The following is a 10174-nucleotide window of genomic DNA, read 5'->3' on the forward strand; positions in this document are numbered from 1 at the left end:
TTGAAAATTAACACGAGAAAACTAGTTTCTGATAGCATTTCCTATTTCAACGTTAGAAATGTTCCACGATCATTGCTTTGCTTAGGTTAATACAATGAACGTATTCCTTTCTCAAATATCTTATTACCTCCTCAATCCTGAGAATTGTAAGATTAATTTTTGGTGTCCTCAGTATTTTTTTTAAACGTAAGTATTGTAATGGAGGTGTTATTACTAGTGTTTAGTGTTTTATTCAGCAATAATAATTGTCAAACAAAAATAGTGCAATGAAGGCCACTATTGAAATGTAGGTGAGAAAGTGTACTGAGAACTGAAAATATTATTCTGTAGAAATTGTTCAAATTGTAATATTGTAATAACAGTTTGACTTGACGCCTGTGGACGTTGAAAGCAGAGCATTTGTAAAACCTTTAATGAGTATCATGGTATATTATCCTTATTTGTGATGAGAAAATTTGCCATCAGTTTATCGCTTGAAAAATTCGCGTCAAAAGTTGTGAGGTTATCAGATCGAGGTAACATATAGAAATAACTATTGTTGGTATTTGCTTTCGATGGATTTTTATGATAGATAAACCTTTGCTTTGTGGGTATTAAGTCTAGTTTTGAAACCTACCCATCTTGGAGACTGAATGGCTCACATTTTTATACCACTTCATATACTAAGAGTGTTTGGGAACGTTCCAGCGCCCGCCAAACGGGAAGACCAGGAGCTCAATAAGTTAGTAAAGCCTTACAGGATTTCTGATGACGAGTGTGCGAACTATGACCGTTAACCTTTGGGGAAAGTGGAATATAAAGCGTTTTATTGACATCATGTCGTTCTCTTAAAGAGATTATGTCAAACAAGGATATTTATCATTGATGTTAAAAAAGTATTTTTAACTTTGATATTAAACAAGGATATTTATTCAAGTTGAATAAACATCCTTGTTACTGTTCCGACGGCTCCCCTTCCTGTTTAGTCTTTAAAAACTCTTCTACCTGTGTGACAAAGTTTTCTCGTAAAATGAACATGACGGATGTCCTTTGAAATATCCGAGAAAAAATGCTGCCGCATCCTTTAGTTGCCGAATATTTAAAACTAAATGGCTTTTAATGGCGTTCAATAATGGTTGCAAAATTTCCCTGAAGGACGAGTATGGAATGTATTATTTGGTTTACCTTTCTGACAAGTTAAGAATTAAGAGGGCAGAATTTTCCATGATTGAGTTTAACCGACCCTATGCAATGCTGTAAACTTAGTAAGCAACTGGTTAAAGAAAGATGAGAGGTGTTTGAGTCGAAAAAGAAAAAAAAAAAGCTGGAACACCTGCTGACAGGCAAGGTCATTTTCATGTCATCAAATTCAGAAATCCACAAGCAAGAAGGCATTAAACCTTTCATCTTTTTCGGGTATAAAAGATGCTAAATTTGTCTCCTCGCAGCATAAAAAGAGAGGGTACGGAATTGAGAATAGATTTATGAATCATAACAGAGCAGTGGATGTTTTCAGTTTTAAGATGTGGCCTAAAACAGTTTTGTCATTCATTTCTATAGTTTTGATATTTGTGTTTCTCCGATAATCTATCAAAAAAACTCATAGTTATCAAAAAAAGTTCAGTAATTTTTAAATATGTCTTCATATTTAAGGATAACACATCAATAACAAAGCCTTTCTGCAAAATCGTCAACCTCAACTTCATGTACTTGTAACCCATAAAAGACTAAGGTGAGCTCTTTTTTTTTTACTTTAAAATGCAGTTAGCACATTAGGTTTCGAGAGATACTGATCACAAGTTAGAGAAGCATATCGATTTTTTAATATATATTTCAGTGTTGAGTGAAATGTCGTAGATTTTTGAAGAAACATTGATTTTCATTTATTTGGACTGATTGCTTGTCTTCTTTAGAAGGGAATTTGTTTTTTGTATTTTATGACCCTTAAGATATTGCCAGATTTAGTTCATGTTTTCTGACCACAACTTTGATTAATTGTTTCGAATTTTCGAGTCCCTATGTGGACTGAAGTTTTTTAGATACACGAATCATTAACTCTATATTTCCATAACAACATTTTTAGCTTTCTTCCCGTTACTCAAGGCTTCGAGATATACCCGTACCGTGCTCTGTAGCAAAACTAAATACACGATTGGTAGCAAGTGAGTTGGCATATTATCTCGGTGAAAATATCATGCAATTTGTCGGACTGAGAATGCACCCTCCACAAGTAATATGTTATCAGGTTTTTACTTACTCTCTAAAAAGTATTTTTGAAAATACCCATCGCAAATAGTACCTGAGAGGTCAAATGCAATTCGACCCCAAAAGCCCTTTCGTGTCGATGATCGTTCCAGCGTGTAAATGCAGGGGATTTTTTATCCGCTTCGGGCCGCTTTAAAATGCGCGAGGAAGCTGTATAGCTAATTACGGCAATCGAAACACGTTGGTCTACATGAAAATGTGCATCAAAACAGAATCCGTGTTGAAGTTATGCAATATTAAAAAATAAAATGCAAAACATGAAACTTTGGTACTCGGGCTGCTCGGCATAAACTTAAATTAATGGATCTTTGACTAAGTATTCACTGAAATTCCCAACAGGGTAACGCTCTTCACTTCAATTTTCGATTTTAAATGGTGCATTATTTTGGTAATTATTCTAAGACAAATAAATCTTTATGCAAAATGAATCAGATCACTGAATACCTTCTATGTAAACTGGAGATTCATAAAAAAAATGAAACCGAACAAGGCGGGGTAGTGAAAGGAAACGTATGTATTTATGAAATCACCTTATTCTAAATTTGCAATTTCGTGCGACTTGTTTTCTTAATCCCTAGCCTAAGCTGAATCACACTGCCTACATCCTGGATGCGTTCCTTTTTTTGGACTTTGTGGCATCGTCCGTTTATAGCGATTAAAATGACCTTGAGACTAAAAATCAAAACAAGAATCGTCCCTTGTACTTATTTCAATGTACACATTTAGAGCCTTTCCTGAGGAAATAAAAAACAAATGAAAAAAGGATAGCGAATTCTCGTTGAAAGAGAAAAGCACGTTTTTCCTCTCTCTTTTCATCATCTATTTATTTTTGTCATAGGAAGACGATGGAGGAAAAGAAATTCGAAACTCAGAGAGTTTTATCTCATAGCATTAGGTGAATGGCTAGACATGGCGTCTAACACGCCATACTGTTCACACTGTCAGAACCTTACCATTTCAGACGTAAATATTGTTGGAATCATGTAAGAATAACGAGATAAGTGTTCTATTAAGTTGGTTGTAGGCTTGTGAGGGATATTCATTTACATTGCAGATTTCCATGATGTTTTGACTAATTGTAGTATATCAGTATTATATTGCTCCATTTTCCCCAGCATCGCAGCTTAGCAGGCAAACAAACTTTATGTCTAAAGTACCTCCTTTAAAAGAACATTAAAGTCGTGAAACTAATGGCCTTTTTCAGCAGGCACTCAAAAATAAGAGCCGGAATTAAGCCTCTGTCACATGGCAGGAGAAATTTTACGTTTTTTGCCAAAAAGAAAGCAGGAGCAGTACACATTAAAGCCGCCTACGTAAGAAAGCTCAGTAAGATAGAGTGAATTAGGATTTAACATGAACGCGATTGGTAACTGGAGCACAATCTTCTCTGTGGTCAAGCTGTTCGTATGCTCCCTGAGAATCTTCTTCAACGGCGTTATAATGCTGGGAGTTTGGACACCCGTTTTTCAGCCCTCTTTTTTTCCCTTTAAAGAGTCGTACTTCAGCAAGACGAAGACTCTGTGGATAGTCATAGGATTATGGGCTTATTCGCTGGTGTTTAGCGTTGCACCTCTATTTGGATGGTCTCGATAAGGAAAAGATGGAACCAATGAAACCTGCTCAATCATATGGGACTCAACTTATCCCATTGATATAACGTATTTTACGGCTATATTCATTGCTTGCTAAGGTTTGCCCATTACACTGATAACGTTTCGCTATGATAAGATCCATAAAATTTCCGGACGAATTTTGGTGAAAACATATCAAATGAGTAGGATTGCCTTACTGGAAAAACATCATAAATCTATGAAGTACTTTTTGATCATCATTGAGGCTTTCCTCCTCTCGTGGTCTCCTTATGTCGCGGTATCCTTTCTGAAAATTCTCGGGGAAAACGATTACAACTACTGCGTGCACTGTGTTTGCCAAAATGTCGTTTTTTCTCAACCACTACTCTATGCTATTGTTTCAGGATGGTTTCAACGCCGCATAATTCGCGCAATTAAGGTGACCAGACCAAGTCGAGTGGAAGTAATGAATGTTTATAATTCCAAATAACACTCATTGGTTTTCTAAACCTTGCATACATTTGATCTGGGATATGTCCACTTTCATTGCTATTAACCACGTGTTCATCAACGTATGATCCGTGCAGAAGTAGTCACTAAACAAGATGGAATTGTACAGGAATGCCATTACTGACAGTAAATAAAGTTCTCCTGCCTCTTCGTTGCCACGAAGTGCCATTTAACGTCCTCTTGAGTGGATTATCCTTATAGATACAGTCTCTAGATATGAACATCAATGCACTTCGCCGCTGTGAATGGTACCAGCTGCAGTGTATTACGGTTTTAAGTTTTGCCCTTATTGTTCGCTAAATTCGATGCAAGTAGGATATGTGCATTTGTTTAAAACGTGTTCATCCATCAACGACTTTTCTTTCCTATTCCAAACTGGCATACGATATTTAATGTTTATAAATGCTGAATTATCCATCAAGACCAGCATACCGTATGTATCTCTATCAGCAGTCACTAGATAGAGAGGTCCACTATGCTAATTTATGATAAGGTTCGTATATCATGCGCGCTGTCATTGGTTAAAAGAGCATGCTCTATCATAATACAGAACACGGAGCTGAATGTCATACCTTCTGCCAATTTGTGCTGTGTCCAACCATTTCCCGGACTTATCTCTAGCCTTTTTTTGGTTAACTGGAAGTGAAATTTCGTAACAAGCGAACCGGCAAGTACCAACAGAAGAACCAAACCGCAAAGTTTTGTAAAAATGCCAAGCGTCGTAATTGACGTTATTATAACGTGAGCAGAGACGAAAATCCTCAAGGAGAAAACGAAATGGACGGTCCAAGCTCTGAAGGTCTTCACACTCAGTTAGATTGTTAGCTTACGTACGGTAATAAAGGTCAAGCATAGCTAACACTCGTAAAGTATATATAGTTTCGTGTTCAAAAACAAAAAAAAGGAATGATGAAAACCATTACGAAACTGGCATAACTGTTTAAATTCATAAAAATCATGACGATGTCAGAGCGACTGCGATCATGCTGAGGTCAATCGTGGGCAGCTCATCATGGCGATCTCCGGTCACCACGGTGAAGCAGGCCTTAGAAATAACATCGTCCACCCTTTGAGTGAACAACTGAGAGCTTGCTCTGATATTCTTTCCTATGCGTTGAGTGGAAGTGGATCAGTCACAGCGGCGGATTGTGAACTTTGATGGTTTGACATTTTTGACAGCTTTAGTCTTGGTCCAATCAGATTATTTAACCATTCTAAAATAGATTCTGAGTGACTTATTGTGGCGTGCTTTTTGGCGGAGAGTATACAGCACGCTGACGACACTACTGTGCGCTTTGGTAATCATGAAGTGACTAATTGTGGCGTGCTTTTTGGCGGAGAGTATAGAGCACGCTGACGACATTGTTGTGCGCTTTGGTAATCATGAGGAATGTTTTGAAAATTAAAAGTAACGCGTGGGGAATTGAACTCAAGAAGTGGGGAGAAACACTCGACCACGTCTTTTGCTCCTCCCTACACTTCTTTCGTGTTCTAGCCGCTTTCTGCGTGCTTTCCAATAGAACAGAGTACAGTCGAGGCTTCTCTAATTGTTGAGCAAAGACTCAGATTAAAACACTAACTGGTGACAAGATCGAAGAAAAATATAATATTTCATACATACTGAGATTTTCACTACGAAATCTGTCGTCTCAAAACCCAGTTCACGGCTGATTACAGCCAATCAGATCAGAGAAAGGACGATTTCACGCGTGGAGAAAACGTTTCGTCCAATCACGAAGAACCTGTCAGAAGTACTTCGTTTTCGCGCCTTCTCCTCTTCCTGCCCCGTCAGTTTACTTGAAACTTAGCTTCGTTGTTGGTTTTGTAAACATTTTGAAAGGGGTTTGGAGTTCTGTAGTCAAATTTATTCCCTAAATTTAGCTATTTGAGATGGCCGAAACCTCAAGTTTACGATTTCCTGCGTCAGAAAAGCCCGCAAATGAGCTTATTCAGGAGCAGGAAAACAAGAACACGCTACCAAAACGAAGAGAGACATTTCCATTTTCATGGCGTTTTTGAAAAAAAGAGTGCAGAGAGAAAAGTGGAAGAGATTATGCCAGAGCAGCTGGGTGATTTCTTGAGTGAATTTATAATAACTGTCAAGAGTAAAGACGGAGGCGAATTCGAGCCTTCAAGCCTGAGAGGATTTCTTTCCAGCTTTAACCGTCACTTAAAAGTTTGTAAATATCCAAAGAGCAAAATGGAGGACCTTGAGTTTGAACAAACTCGAATAGCTTCGGAGTCTCGAAGCAGACAACTGTAATAGGAAGGGAAAGGCAACAAGCCAAACGCAGTCGAGGCTATAACAGACGAGGAGGTGAACATTCTATACATGAAAAACCTGCTTGGAATTACGAGTGCTAAGGCTTTCATTGAACACGTTGTAGTTTATGAACTCCATTTATTTCGGGTTGAGAAGCTGTAACGAGCACCGACAAATGACTTGGGGAGATGTTCAACATATTAGAGATGTGGACGGACCTGAATATTTAGAATACTCTGAACGACAGACCAAATGAGAACAGGAGCGGAAATTCGAAATATCAGATCAGTCAAGCCTAAAGCTTTCGCTACTCAAGAGGGGCCAGATGAAAGAAACTCCGTGTTTGTTTACAAAATTTATAGCGAGAAAAGACCAAACTCAGTACTGACCACCGAGGCCCCTTTATATCTTAGTGTCAATTGTTCAAAGGATTCTGGCAGATGTTGGCTTTTAAGGCAGGTGCAATGGGGGTAAACAAACTGAACTCGTTAATGAAAACTATGGCAAACAAAGCTGGACTCGACGAGAAGCGACGGCTCACGAACCACAGTGCAAGAAAAACGATGATAAAAAAACTTAACGATAGCCGCAATATTCCCCCCGCTCACATCATGCAGCTTTCAGTTTAACGTACTTTGCAAAGTATAAACAACTACAGCTCTGTTTCTAAAGAGCAACAGAAGAATATGTCATTGATACTGAGCTCAAAGCCCTCAACATGCAATGCCGCGAGAGACACAAACAACAATGCTTCACGCACTGCTGCAACCACCACTTTGACGGCCGAAGCGGAAGCTTCGTTCATAAAAACCTCGATGTTTCCTGTAGCTGGTCCCTTCAGTGGAACCGTATTCTACGATGGACAAGTCAACAAAACTATAATCACTGTGAACAAGTCACCCGGCACTTGTGCAGATGATTTAATTTCTACGTAACGAAGCTACAAACGAATAGAACGAATTCTTGAATCGTGGGATGAGGACGACAACCCCACACTTTAATGAAAAACTTTACCACTAACTGACTTTTTTAAAAGTATTATTAAAGTGATGGAATAAAGCTTGTTTGAAATTTTGTAGAGCTACTTGAGCTCATTTTTACGCAATTATAGCTACATTTAGTAGGTGAAAGCAGCGTGTTCACTTTTATTTGAATGACTTATAAGCTCATATGAAAATAGAAATAAAATAAAACAACAACAAAAAAGGGGAATCTTAAGATGTATGAAATAAACAAATTACATCATTTGGAGGGCACTTGTACGGCATTTTCGCATTTGTTGGTTTGTATCAGAAATGTCACTGATTCGCTGCGCTTATTCGTTCGATTTCTGATACATCACCAACTCGTGCGAAAATGCCGTACGCGTGCCCTCCCCATGAAGTAATCTATATTTAATAGTAATGGCATAATTTTCACCACTTTACACTAATTTATCCAATCAAAATCTGATCGCGAAAGCTTTTTCATAAAGAACATTGAGTTAAACTTCCATTTCAAGCGGGAAAGTTTCGTCATTTATATTATATTGAGTCCTACACCATAGATTATTTTGGGTCACCAGCCTGAAAAAAACTGTAAGCGTTTATGAAGTAATGTATTTTTTTAAGCCACAAATGGGCAGAATCTGCGCAAGCATTTTCCAAATACTTCTCCTTCCGAGTTCGCCATCGTCATCCAGCTGATCAAGTTCGCCCCTTTTTTTCACGACTAAAACTTGCACTAAAAGATCGACTCCCCCCCCCCTTTTTTTCAGCTGGATCGAAACTAGATACAAAGTATACCGTTCAGCCTCGTTTTAAGGCGAGGAGACTGGGGAGGCATTCGAGAAAAATAGAGGATCGTGGGAAAATCTACCTGCATTAAGGCGAAGATGGAATCATGTTTTCAGTTTTTGTTTTAAACACTCGACAATAGCGTGATTTGTCTTTTGAAAACGAGCACCTTCCTCTTTATTCAAGACAAACTCATTTTTCCTTCTTATGATGCATTACATTTTATTAGCTGAGAAAATCTGGAAACATATACCTAAGTATACAACAAAGTGCAAAGTGTGAAGATGATCTATTAAGTTGTTGTTCATACCTTTTCAAACTGAGACTCTTTAGTTCCTTGCAAGGGGTACTTGTTAAGTTGCCTTTGGAAAGACTATTGAGTATTTGAAATTTCGGAACATCGTGATGGGAATTTTCGAGTCAGTAACAAAGAAATTGTAATCAAAACAGTTTCCCTTCGTATGTTGTTTACGAAAAGTGATTTACGAAAAGTGGGCCAACATCAAGCTAAAAACGTAGAAGCGAAGGCAAGTTACCTAATTTATGCACCTGTAACCGAATAGGATGGAGGCCAGCGGCCATTAGGAATAACGGGTGAAACAACTGGGGCTATGAGATAAATACAATATCTTCTCGGAAAATCAGAAAAGATTACTATCAGGTATATGCCTTTATGTTAGTTCTTAAGTATTTGATGATAGCTTTGAAGTCAAAGGAATTCTAAAGTCAGTTATAAATTTTAAATCTCATACGCTCTTCTAATAAACGGAAAGGATTACCTTTCTCTGATCAGAAGGTAGCGAGCGACGTGAAATACCTACTGGCGCCAAGGTTTACAAACATTGAATTTCAAGTCTTAAACAGCTGGTCTTAGTTAATTTTCATATCTTCCAATATTTTGAACAATATTCATCCGTTTTTCCGAAAGAAAAAGAACTATTGTTACAATTTTACTCAGAATCTTCTAAGATCTGTTTCGAATCAACATTAAAAAAAATTATATCAAAAGTGGAACTGACTAAATAACAGTTTCAGGGAAAAGTTTACTCGAACGAAAAACTAACGATGGTGAAAATTCAAGCACATTAGGATTCTTAAAATATCCATCTTCATTATAACTAGTAAACATAGCAGGCTAGTAATTATCATAACTGTTGCTCAGGCATTTTGATTTATCCAAGGGAATCATTTCTGGCAAATCTGTTTTCTTATTTTGTTACAAATATACTTGAAGGTTTGAGCAGGGGTGAAATTTTCATGATTTTACATAAAATAATATCGAATATATTGTTTGCTTATACAAATTGTTTTTAGCACCTTGACTCTGCTGAAAAGAAACTGTGAATTTTAATTTGATTTCGTTTCATTCGGACAATGCAGAGATTTACTTTTAAAAATAGAAAAGAGACAAAGGAGTAAATTCGCGCACCCTTACGGCGGTGACGTCTCGCTTCTTACGTAATTATCATAACTGAGGAGAAGTAATATCAGAAAGTACACGAACGCAAATGATCCTCAGATATTTATCATAGTATTTGGAGGTGAACTACAACACGTATATCTTCGTCGAAGATGAACTGCCGCGCGGTTTTTTTATTTTCTCCTGAAAGGCCGTGGTTTTGCATAAGGAAAGCTCTTGCAATGAATATTGCGATAAAACTCATTAAACTTCGCCAAGTATTTTTTATTTGCTCCGGTTCGCTTAATTTCTTGACAAGCGTCACTTATCGATCAATCAATTCTTTTGTCGCATTTCGAATGGCTTTGTTGTGAATTTACAAAAATAATGGATCATGAAAGAAGAAGCGCAC

Source organism: Pocillopora verrucosa, chromosome 14 (genome assembly GCF_036669915.1).
Source record: "Pocillopora verrucosa isolate sample1 chromosome 14, ASM3666991v2, whole genome shotgun sequence".
In the NCBI taxonomy this organism is placed as follows: Eukaryota; Metazoa; Cnidaria; class Anthozoa; order Scleractinia; family Pocilloporidae; genus Pocillopora; species Pocillopora verrucosa.